The following is a 12,344-nucleotide window of genomic DNA, read 5'->3' as shown; positions in this document are numbered from 1 at the left end:
AATACATTTAACCACTAAACTGCTTAATCTTTTCTTTTTTTTTTTTCTTTTGGTGCCAGGGATTGAAGCCAGGGGCATTTAACCACTGAGGTACAGCCATAGCCCTTTTTTTCTTTTTAATTTTGAGACAGAGTCACTGTCACTAAGTTGCTTAGGTTCTTGCTAAATTGCTGAGGTTTCTTTAAACTTGGTATGTTCCTGCCTCAGCCTCTTGAGTGTCTAGGATTACAGGCATGTATCACCATGCCTGGCTTGTTTAGCCTTTTTTTTATGAAATAAATGAGAATATAATTTTCATGTTCACTTATTGGAGATTTGAAGTGCACAGTGTCTATACACAGTTTGTAAGTTCACAATTGAATGATTTTATTTTCTTGATTTAAATATTCACCTTCCATTTTAACCCCTTGACCCATGTCAACTTAGTTTCCAGTGCCAACTTTTTGACTGTCACCGTCCCCACTAAGGTCACTGAGGACCTTGTCTTTGATAAAAGCACTAGGGCTTTATCTTCTTTAATCATAGCAGTATTTCATATAGTTGATCTAACTTATTCCTTCTTGAGAAGGTATATTCTTTGGCTTTCAAAAGACTACTCTCTCCTAGCTGCTGCCTGCAATTATTTCTACCTTGTCTTACTTCTTCTACTGTAAGTCCTGGTGTTCTCTATGCTCCCCTCCTGGACTGTTTTGTTCTCATTTTGCCCTTGGCCCTCTCTGCAAGGTCATTCCATTCCCACAGGTTTAAAGCTTTAGTCCTTGTTCTTTTCCTGAGTGCCACTATTAGCTGTTGACTTGACATCTTTACCTGTAGGGCCTTAGCATCCTCCCACTCATTGTAGCTGAACTGAACTTGATCACATCCTCTGTGACCAGCCCATCTTTTCTTTTTTCTAACGATGCTGGTTGTAATTGCCCAAATCAGAAATTTAAGGCTTATTTTGAATTTTTTTCTTCATCACTCCCATCTAATTGGTCAGCTTATCTATTTTTAGCCCCTCTGCTACTGCTTACTTTTAGATCCTCATCATCTTTTGGCCGACTCCGGGCCTCTCTTCTGACTGATGTTCCTGCTGCCAACTTCTTCCTACTGCAGTTCATCCTCTATACTGCCTCTGGAGTTATGGGACTTATAAAAATATAGTTTTATCCCTGATCATGAAAATTAAGCTCAATGAAAAGCATGGAATATGCAGAAAATTAAAAGGATGAAATAAAAATTACTTATAATCTTGCTACCATCTGTAACATAATTCTTACTAAAATTGAAGTCAATTACTTTCTAAAGTTCAGTGTGATTATGTCAATAACCTTGGTTTTCCCCCCACCCCCGTGTGTGTGTGTGTGTGTGTGTGTGTGTGTGTGTGTACACAAATGCACATAGAGTCTGCCTGTAGTTTCATAGAATTCAGGGTTCTCAAAAGGATCTAAGATTCTGAGGTAAAGGCCTTATTCAAAGTTATAAAGCAAGTTTGCTCCCAGAAAGAAAAAGAGAATATTATGATTTATCTTTTTGGTACTAGCTTCTAAAGACTTTTGTTTAATAGTATGTCTAATTTTATTTTAATTTAATTAATGAACCAATGTCAGCTATACTCTGCATTAGATGGTCCACTTCTAACAGTTTAGGAAAATTCATGCCTTTGTATCACACCGAATCTCCAAATCACAGTCCAAGAGAGCTTTACATGGGGATGTTGCTTCTTCAATGACCTTTCCAACCTCAGCTGCTCTGGCTTCTGGGAAACTCTTGCCCTCCTGGTAGGAGGTAAGTGTCTGCTTCCTGACTTCCCAGAACTTCTTTTCTGCTTTTATTTATTATGATATCAGGAACATTTTTTGGCTATTAATAGACTATAAACCTGCTTCTTTATAATCTCTGACACTGTGAGAGACCAGTGTCAATCTTGAGGGAGTCATTGTCGACTTTATGTTTTGTGAGAATTTTATATGGACAGTGATTTTGCTTTCTTTTGCTATATACCAATTTACAACTTTACTAATAATGAAGGCACTGAAGCATGATGAAATGAAGATGAGACCTTTATGGAAACTGCTGTCATAGGTCACTCATGGTCAGTAGGGCATGCTATACTTAATTGTTCTTCCAGTAGGAGGGATAACCTTGTGCTGAAGTGACCCTTAAAAGTGACATGGTAGCAGAACGGGGTTATCAGTGAAGTGTGTGTCTATACAAAGTGTCTTTATAGAGGAGTTTTGATTTCTGAGTGTCATGTTTTAAGCAACTGTGCTTATTGTAAATGGCAGCTGGTAGAACTGGAAAGTCCAGTAGAAAAATCTCTTAATCTTCAAGGAATGACTTGAAGGAGATGCACTTATGGAATGATCAGGGTACAGAGCTCCAAAAGTCTCTAAAAAGCAATGAGAATACTGATGAAAATTGTCAAAATCACCCTTTCTAGAACTCTGGAAATCAACTGAAGGTCTTCAAGTACATAAGGTAACAATATCTGGATCAAGAAACATTTGGGGGTTACTCAGTGGTAAAATGCTTGCCTATCATGCACAAGGACCTAGCTTCAACCCCCAGTATTACAGAAACAAAACAAAAAGAAATAACATTTCCAGTGTTCCAGAGGTTCATCTTGTCTCCTTACTTACCTAGTCACACCGCTTCTGAAAGGCAACTGTTGTCCCAACAAACACACCACAGATGAGCTATGCCTCTTTTATTGTTTCCAATGAGGAATAGCACATATTTAGGGAAGTGCTTAAGGTGCCTTACTTTTAAGTGTACAACGTGATAAAATTTTACATATGTGCGCATCCATCTAACTACCACTCAGATCAAGGTTTAGAACATTCTCAGCACCCTGAAAATCCTTCCGTTTCTGTCTTCCACTTAGAGTTTTCCTAAGAGTTGGCTTCCTAAAGCCACAGACTAGTTTTGCCTGTTTGGGAACTCTAAAAATGGAAAAAGTAATTATGTGGAGTGAATCACTTTTGTCTATCTGATTTCACTATCTTTGTTCTTTTTTATTTTTTCCTGGATGACACTGACAACCATATCAGGTATCTTATAGATTGTTCTGCATTTTGGATTTGTCTTTTAGTGGTAGTGTCTTTTAACCTGCTTCACTGTCCTCCATTTTTCTTGTAAATTGGAGGTGAACACAAAGGTCTTGAATAGGATGCGGTCATCCCCCCAACTCCCCGCGAGCTCCAAAGGTGCTGTGTACTTCACATTTGTATTCCATTAAAAAATAGGAGGGCTGGGATATGACTAAGTGGTAGAGCACTTGCTTAGCTATGCATGAGACTCTGGGTTTGATCCATAGTGTTGGGGAAAACAAAACAAAAATAAGATCAAACAAATCCTTATGAGATAGGTACTTAATGTCCTCATTATAAAGTCATCAATTTTCTTAATCTAATAATTTTAAATGTCACTTATTAGGTGTTAAAATTGTGAATTTTCTAATTCTTGGATTTTTTCTATGTGTATTTCCTGGAATTCTTGTGTAGAAAGCACTTTTTATTATCTGTGCCTTCCTAGTTCCTCTGAAGTACAATTCATACCAGAAAGGAAAGGCAAATGCTTAATTCTTTAATTCTTTTTTGATATATTTTTTTTTTTAGTTGGACACAATATCTTTATTTATTTTTATGTGGTGCTGAGGATCGAACCCAGGGCCTCACATGTGCTAGGCGAGCCCTCTACCGCTGAGCCATAACCCCAGCCCAATTCTTTAATTCTTATTGACAGAGTTCAGAGAACACAGGCCTTGGTTTCCTGCTTATTGCCAATTTTGACTAGAGAAGTCTGCCTTTTTTTTTTGATTAGTGGCTATATTTATTTTGACATCATTATGAATTCATGTTTTAAAAAAATATTTCATGTGTTTTGATGAGTTGAAAGGTTTTTTGGGACCAATGGAAAAAACTATAAAAGAAAATATTTTAAGAATAGTTTCATGTTTTATCTTCAATATCTCCACTTTGATCACTCATTCTTTCTGTATCTAAACATTTATGGTGGTGGACTTTTTATCATTTCCATGTTCTTTCATAAATAAAAGCAAATTGTGTGTAGGGGGGAGGGGGGCACAGTATCTGTGTTATTTTAGCTTCAGGCAAAGGGTGTAAGTGACTTGGCCAGTGATGACAGGAAGATGACCTGGCAGGGTTGGGAGTTAAACTCAGCAGTCTGACTTTTGAACTTGGATTCTTAATCAACCCTGCTGTGATTTTGGCTGTCCCATTGACCCACAGCCTAAAGAAAGGCGAAAGAGGAGGCAGTTGTAACTTTGCTACTCAGAGTAGTAAATGCAGGGAAGTGATCTGAACAGAGAATGAGCAAAAGAAGCTACTTTTAAAAGAATTGCAAAATTGCTTTGTGAGAACGCATCAGACTTGTGCCAAGAAAAAATATACTTCTTGGTTTACTTTCCTTTTTTCTTTATTGCATTTTGCTTTTTGTTTGAGCCAAATTTTCTACTTTTAATTTTAGTGTGTTTGTTTTCAATAGCCGTTAGAGAGTCCCTTGAGATAGCCTGAATTCTTTTGGTGCTTGTGTTTGATTTAAATTGATGTCATAATTTCATTTCAGATGGGTCTCTTTGGGTTGATGACTATTGAGTACCTGGAAGTTTTGAATACAATTTTAAACAATTACAGACTGAAACCACTTCTCATGTGATGTCTGTGATATATGTAAACTTTTGCTGTTCCTTTACTAGATGTGACTTCAATCTGTTTTGTCCCCTAGAGATGTCTTGATGATGGATGATACTTGTGTTTTTCAGAATCTTAAAACAGGGTTGCTGATAATATGTAGTTAGCTACAAGGTCATTTTTTTTGAAACTATTTGATGAATGAAAACTCCGTTTGAAGGAGCATTTCATAAATCTACATTATAAGGATGATTTTCAAAAGTCAAAATAGTTGATGATTAAAGATAAATTTACAAAGGAAACACAAAGACAGGAGAAAGACACAAACCCTCATGTTTTTGTTTTTTTCTGTTTTACTGTTCTGAATTTCTCTGTTGTGATGCTAAGCCATGTTGAATAAGTAATGTAAGTTCACTGGAGGCCACTTGGAAAATATGGAAGACTGCAAGGAATTTAAATTTTCTTGCCAAGCGGTAATTACTGTAAACGTTTTGGCATATCCGTTTTGCAATTTGTGTGTGTAACGTGTTTTAAAACTCAGTCTGTTCATATTGTGCATATAGTTCTGCAGTATGTGTACCACTTAGTGTACCATGAACATTTTCCATGTTGGTCAAAAATTATTTTGGAGCATCATGTGACAGCTACATAATATCCTCTGGCTTTCTATAATTTATCTTTTCTTTAATTTTTGGACACTTACTTAGTGTTTCTAATCATTATGAATCATGACACAATCACCACTGACTTTGGCACTTATTTCTTGAGCATGTATCTTATTTTGCTTATTAAGCCATGGAAAATAATATTTTTTTTCATGTGTAAAGGAATCATTACTTTTCTTGGCACTCCATTTCCCCCCATGTACTCTTATCCTTTACTGAAGGAAGTTTTTAAATTTAAAAACAATGGGTGTTTTTTATTAACATTTGATTGAGATGTTTATATATAAACTCTGAAACAGGTTAGAATGTAAAATTACAAATCCTGATGAGAGCAGTTTATAATGGAAATGCTTACAGACTTGTAAATATAGCTTGGTAGGAAAGGGCGGGAGTGAATCCAGTTGTTACAGTTTGTTCCAGGAAAGGCATCTTGGATGAACGCCATCTACTTTTACAAAGATTCCTATGATCTTAGTTTTATCTGCTGCACTTAACCTTTTGCAAAGTGATTGCTGAAACAAACGTATATAACACCCTAACAGAAATTAGCATAATTCTTTTAGTTAATTGAAAACTGGCAGTTCTGTTTTCCCTAAATATGTTACTTGAATTTTAATGAAAGTATCAGCATGGTTTAATCAGGTCAGATAACCTAGATAGGGTGACTCCAGAGGTCAATTCATCTAACCAATTGCCTTTCTGGTGGACTAATCTACTTAGTGTATTTGTCACAATGAGAAAATTCTAGAAGCTTCTCCAGATTTTATTTATATGGTTTATAATCTTTTCTTCCTGAGACTTTACTGAAAAGGAATATATGCTCGGCAACTGACACTGTTCCTTGCCTTATATAGCTTTATAGTCCTCTCTAAACTCTACTGGCTGTACGTTGTTATTATCCCCATTTTACTGATGAGGAAACTGAAGTTTAGGAAGGTCAGTCATTTGCCTAAAGTCACAAAATAAGTGTCCATTTTGGTGGCAGAACTAGTGCAAACTCCAGACAAGCTCTCAGAGCATTCTTAGTCATATAATTACTGGTTATAGGAGAACATATCTTAAATTGGATTTTAAACAAATGTTAAGAAAATGTAATGAACAAATTTAGTGTGTGATTTAACTTTCAACTTATAAGCATCGCAGAACAGATTTGGATACTTAAAAGTTGACTTTATTCTTTTTTTTTTTTTTGAAAGAGACACAGTTATGTAAGGGGAAAATCCCTCATTTTCCTTCTTCCTGGTTAGAGCTCTTGGCAACCACTAGCATGTGGTTGCTATTATTGCGACTTCACCTATTGTAAGTTCAGATTTAAACTCCCAGGTTCTCCATCCACACCTTTTATAAACACCATGTTTAACTTGGAAGGGAGAAAAGTTATTCTTGGCAATACTCATATAGCAAAAGTGGAAACTGCGGAGGACTCCAAGGGATGTATTGACCGGAAGCAGGAACTGTAAAGAATATGTCTAGCTTTTAATGTTAATACTGTTTAGAATGCAGGCGTTCAGCAATGGAAACAGTTACTATTCAAAGTTTGTTAAGAGAGAGAAAAACTGCAAAATGAGATCTGTGTCCTATATAGTGTTAACTGAAATAATGTAGTGATACTTTGTGCTTCTATTACTATTGTCATTTTCAAATGTCAAGAAAACCATTAGACAGCTAACAAGGATTTGACACTAAGATGGCCAAATCAGCTAAAAGATCTGTTTTGTTTAAAAAAAATTTTTTTTTTAAACAAGGGATTGACCAGTGGTACTTAACCACTGAACATCACCAGCCCTTTTTATTTTTTAGTTTGAGACAGGGTCTTGCTAAGTTGCTTAGCATCTTGCTAAGTTGCTGAGGCTGGCTTCTCACTTGTGATCATCCTCCCTCAAGAGTCCTGAGTTGTTGGGATTACAGATGTGTACTGCCACATACGGTTATGAAAATATCTGCTTTTGAGAACAGCTTGAAATTGTAATTTGATGTCAGCAAAGATATAGATAGGATGTAGATATGTTGCTATCAGGTCTCTTTGAAAATTGAAGTAAATACATTTATAACAAGTGGGATTATTGCTTTGCGCTATTGAAAACAGACTTTTTGGAAATGTTACTAAAACATTATTCTTAAAGGTGGTACAAGCTGAAAAAAAATGGTAGGTTAACAAAAACAGAGTTCAGTTCATGGCTGACAGATTCAGAATGAATTATATAAGTTAAGAATATTTCTCTAGATGTTAATTCCATAAATCCCTTCTGTCCCATTACCTTTTGAGATGATATCACAAAAAGAAACTTTAATATCAAAATCCTGGGCCAGGAGACTGACTGGGCTGACCCAGGATGGCCATATTCTTCTACCTGGGTTCACTCATGCTCCTCAGACTTTGTGTGATCATTCAAATCCATCATGGACATTAATCTTTTCCAAAATAGGATAAATATAAACTAGTAGAAAAGTGAAATATAAATAGGATCTACAAAATGTGAGCTTTCAATTTTATTATTAGATGAAAGAGACATAAAGTCACTGACAAATTTCCATAAATATTTCTAAAGACTTACATTCAATTTCTGTACCTACCTCATTAACAGACAATTTATTAAGCAGTGTTCACCCATGGCCCATATCTTAGGAGGACTGTAGACTTAAATATAGACTAAAACTTTTGTTCTCATGTTGGTGTGCCCCTCTGCCTTCATTTTTCCTGTACTTATTTGTCTTCCTACTATGCTCTTTTTTCTTCTTCTTCTTTTAAAAGTGGGTTGAACATAATCATCATGAGAATTGTTAGGTAGGGGTCACTGTGTGGGAAGAAAGATGCATGTCTCTTTTTAGTTTTCAAATAAAATGAATGTATAAAATCAAATATGACATTCATATACACATGTCCACGAATATGTGGTCTATTAGATTTTGAGGCTTTAGACTATTGTCTCCTAAAGTGTGGTTCAAGAACCACTTTTTTTTTTTTTAACTTTTTGTTTGTTCTTTTTAATGTATACACGACAGTGTCAGGGACCACTTGTAACACAATGGGCTGGGATAATTATTGGATTTAGACTTCTGAGGCCTATCCTGTACCTATTGAATTAGAATTTCTGTGATCTACTCTATGGAGTGTGAATTTTGAACATGAAATTCAAGTGATTTAATACACAATAAAATTTGAGAATTATTCTTTCAGGGGTTATATTATAAAAGAGCACATCTGATCCCTCCAGGCTTCTTACTGCTTCCTATGATCCCTCCTTCTCAATGTAATCCTGTCATGATGCCATCTGCCATGAGGGAGCCCTCAACAGAGCCAGCACAATGCTCTTGAACCTCCAAACTGTGAGCTAAATAAACCTCTATAAAGAACCCAGGTTCAGCTTTATTGTTATAGCAATAGGAAACACACTAATGCATTTGTCTTCAGATTAATATGGAGTTAGTACAAAGTTCATCATTGAGGAAAAATATAACACTCTTGGATGTTAGTTAATGCAAAATTCAATAAGAAAAAATATTACATTCTAAGAACTTCAAGAAATATGGCAATCCAATAAATCAGACACATTATAGCTGGATCTTTAATTCTGTAGTAGAAATAATGGAAAGAAAACCAACAAGGTGTATTATTATTTGTGTATACCTTTCAGTTTTTGGCATATTACATCTATTTGTATTTATTAATCTATGAAACAGAAAAATGAGGCTCATTGATTTTTGTTTATGAAACCATGGATCACAATCCTGACATTTTAGCCTGAGTGGACACTGACAAAGGGAATTCCTCATCTACCTAAGATGAGAAAATCAGTCCTTTGGGGACTTTCCTTTCTTCCAAAGCATATTGGTAATTTCCCAGATAAAACTGCAAATTCCTAAAAAAATGATATGCCCATAATTACTTTTACTGAACTGAGCACCACATCGTATTGCTGTTGTGGAATTGTGCAAGCTCCTATAAAACTCCCCTCTGCACCTTTCAGCCTTGCCTGTGTGCAAACTACTGGAAGTCTCCGGAGCTGAGTCTCTTCCTCTTGGGATTAATAATCCCTCTCAGAACTGCTGGGAGATTTCAGCAACTGAGTGATTCTGAAATATCAAGTGCAGCATTTTGCCAATTGGTGAATGGCAGTTAGTCATTGTTGGAGGAAGCTGTATAGCAGTGGCCAACGTGTGGGTAAGCTTGTTACTGTAGATTTGAAATACAGCTAGTTTCTAGTTATGTGGTCTTATGTGAGGAAGCCATTCAATCTTACGGTCTCCAAATTTTCTGAATTTGTGAGATGGGAACTGTAATGACTATTCCAGAAGGTTGTGTCAAAGACCAAATGAGGGAGTGTGTATAAACACTTACAGTGCCTGGCATTTGCCAAATTCCTAATAGATCACATACAGTAGCCATTATTATTTTTATTGACTTTGATTGCCTACTACTTTCTATGCTAAAATTTTTTAAAAAGCACATATTTCAAATATGTTTATCTACTTGGGTTTAGGGTATGTCCTTGATTTTTTTTTTTTTTTTAGTAGCTATCTCACTTTTGCATATATTTTCCCCAAAGCTCTCTGATTTATACACCAACTGCTATGTATTTCCATTGGAAGATTTTGGGAATCTGAAAACAGAATGGTGATGAGAAGAGCATTAATCTGGCTGCTTTTTGAGCACAAGGTCAGAAGAAGAAGCTTCTAATGAAAATTGCAACAGATAGGCAGACACATGCTGTGAGGCTTCAATAATGTATGCAGTGATGTCAGACTCAGAGGCATGCAAGATGCATAAACACAGAAGAGATTTATAATGGCTTTTAAGGAAAAGGGTTGTTCCTTCCTGATGCTGTAACCCTGATTCTGGTTTGTGTTTTTGGTGCCAGCATGAAGGTAGATGGAGGAGACACTGTTGACTATTTCCCATTGTTAAGTCCTTTTGTAATCTAGAGTCTTTGCTCATTCCTACTTAATTTCAATAGCTATTCTCTGAGCTTTGGGGAATAAGCTACTTTAGTTAAGTGATGTCTTTAATTTTCTATGATTAATCCAGTCAGCAGCCCCAAATCACATTTCCTTCCACAGTCATCCTTGTTAGATCAATGATTTTGAATGATAAGAACTGTGATAATCAGATGGATTTTCAGAAGGTGCTATGAAGGAGCCAGGAAAAAGGAAATACTTACTTACATTCCATTATTGCTAAGAGGTTCTTTACCTCCATGTACATTAATGCTTAAAATTTCTGGAGTGGGTTCTCCTCCAGCAGCCTCTTCTCTGTTCCCTTTCTGTCCTCTGACCTCATTGATCTTCCTTCAGTGTCTGAAAGTGCCGTGCTACTTCTCACTGCAGAGCCTCTGCTGGGCACTTCTACCTGGAACTACCTCTGGCTCCTCTCCTCTCCTTTCCAGAATAATTCCTGGTCATCCTTCAGATGGTAGTTGTTCATGCACTGATTCCTCAAATGGGCTTTCGGTTGCTGGCATTTTCAGGAATGTTATTTGAGGGGTTTGGGTATGATGCAGATCTGACTTCAAATCCTGGCTGTTGTCACTCTTCTCCATGAGCCTCAGTTTCCTCGTCTGTAATATGGATCCAATCACAGTGTTGACCTCATTCTTAGAGCATAATGGTGCTCATTAGAGACTATTTTTAAAGGTCTACTTTGTGTCCCTGGCACATAGAAGGCATTCTGTACATACTTGTTATTATTGTTATGAGCTAAGACACACCGTAAAGTCATGATGATTTGTCCTAAGAGAGAGCTAAGTTTATAGTTAAGAATAGGTTTGTACAGGCCTCTTCCAATTTAAGACTCAGTCCAGAGCTCTGTGGCTCTCTCAGTTTCAGGGCAAATTCTGGGTTAAGGGAACAGGACAGAGAAAAATGCAGCCACCAGATGCATTGTAAAGCTTAAAACCAGCCTGCCTTACTTTACAACAAATGCACCAGGCACTTGAGGACATTTGGTCTTGCTTTCCTGGAGGTTTGCTGGAAAAAGATGGTCTTGTAGGCTTTGATTGCATTCAGCTAGCCCTTAATGGCAGTGGCTCACACAGGTGAGGTAATGGCATCAAGAGACTGCCTTGCCATTAAAGACCAGTGGATCTGAACTGGGGATTCCCACACCCCAACTCTTTCCAGTGAAAGACAAGAGCACTAGCTAGATTGATGATTGTGTCCATTTTTGCACTTTTGAAAATGAGGTCTGCAAATAACTTCTGGATCAATATCCACATTTTAGGGTTTTCATTAAAGCTGTGTAATGTTTGAAAGGGTTTTAATCTCTTTGACAATTTGAAATCATAAATTCACAAAGTCCACTCTGGATTGATGAGGTGACTCCAAGCCGGTTTTAATAACCGAAAGAAAGGCAAGAGCTGATTAATGGAAACGATACATTGGAGCTCCCACATACATAGTGACTGCTCTGTTCTGAGTAAATCAGACAGCAGCTCCCCTCTGTGAGAGCAATCAGCTTGTTTGACATCAGCCTACTGTGTGTGAGTGTGTGTGTGTACACATAACTCATTCTTTGGAATTCTCCCATGGAAAAGCAAAGGAAGGAAGCTGAGGGAGGATGGGGCGATTGCATCCTGTACCCTTTATAGGGGTGTGGCTACTGCTGCCTTTGCCGAAGGGACACAATACGATGTGTTTTTTCACTTAGGATGTCTGAACAGTGATAAGTCTTGATGAGAGGCAGCAGGGGCTCTTGGTGTTGTTCTTAGCTGGACAGGAGTCTCGTGGTGGAGGTCTGCTCCAGTCCACCTAGTATTCCATTTCTAGAATATTGGGAAGAGGAGGAGACGCAGGAGCATCAGTGAGGTGGACCCACCAGACTCAGAGCCACCGTTGACTCCAGGCTGGTTGTGACTTCAGCTCTGGCTGCTGTTATGAATGAAACTGCCGAGTAGCAAGGCCAGGCACAGGGTTTTAAGGAGAGTGCAACATGTGTCTTCCTGCTGCTCCCCAAACCTGGTTCGAGGTGATGGATTCTTCCCTGGCAAAGGCAGAGGGGAATTTTGGGGGATTGTATGAGGTAAGATACTGGAAAGTTCTGTGGAATGAA

At 37.3% G+C, this 12,344-nt stretch overlaps 1 protein-coding gene across 7 annotated transcripts in view; it reads left to right on the top strand.

The window, feature by feature from the left end:
- Hecw2 (HECT, C2 and WW domain containing E3 ubiquitin protein ligase 2) overlaps positions 1-12,344 on the top strand; it is a 355,738-nt gene that overhangs the window by 191,480 nt on the left and 151,914 nt on the right. The window contains exon 1 of one of the 7 annotated variants that reach the window (XM_021725750.3): positions 11,931-12,314. The exons of the other annotated variants lie outside the window; for them this stretch is intronic. The gene's annotated coding sequence lies outside the window, so the exon portion shown is untranslated. Of the gene's footprint in view, positions 1-11,930; positions 12,315-12,344 lie in introns of those variants that run through there. 7 annotated transcript variants of the gene reach the window in all.

Source organism: Ictidomys tridecemlineatus, chromosome 7, assembly GCF_052094955.1.
Source record: "Ictidomys tridecemlineatus isolate mIctTri1 chromosome 7, mIctTri1.hap1, whole genome shotgun sequence".
Taxonomy (NCBI): Eukaryota; Metazoa; Chordata; class Mammalia; order Rodentia; family Sciuridae; genus Ictidomys; species Ictidomys tridecemlineatus.
Note: the sequence above shows the minus strand (reverse complement) of the source record. Positions and strands in the feature narration are given on the sequence as shown.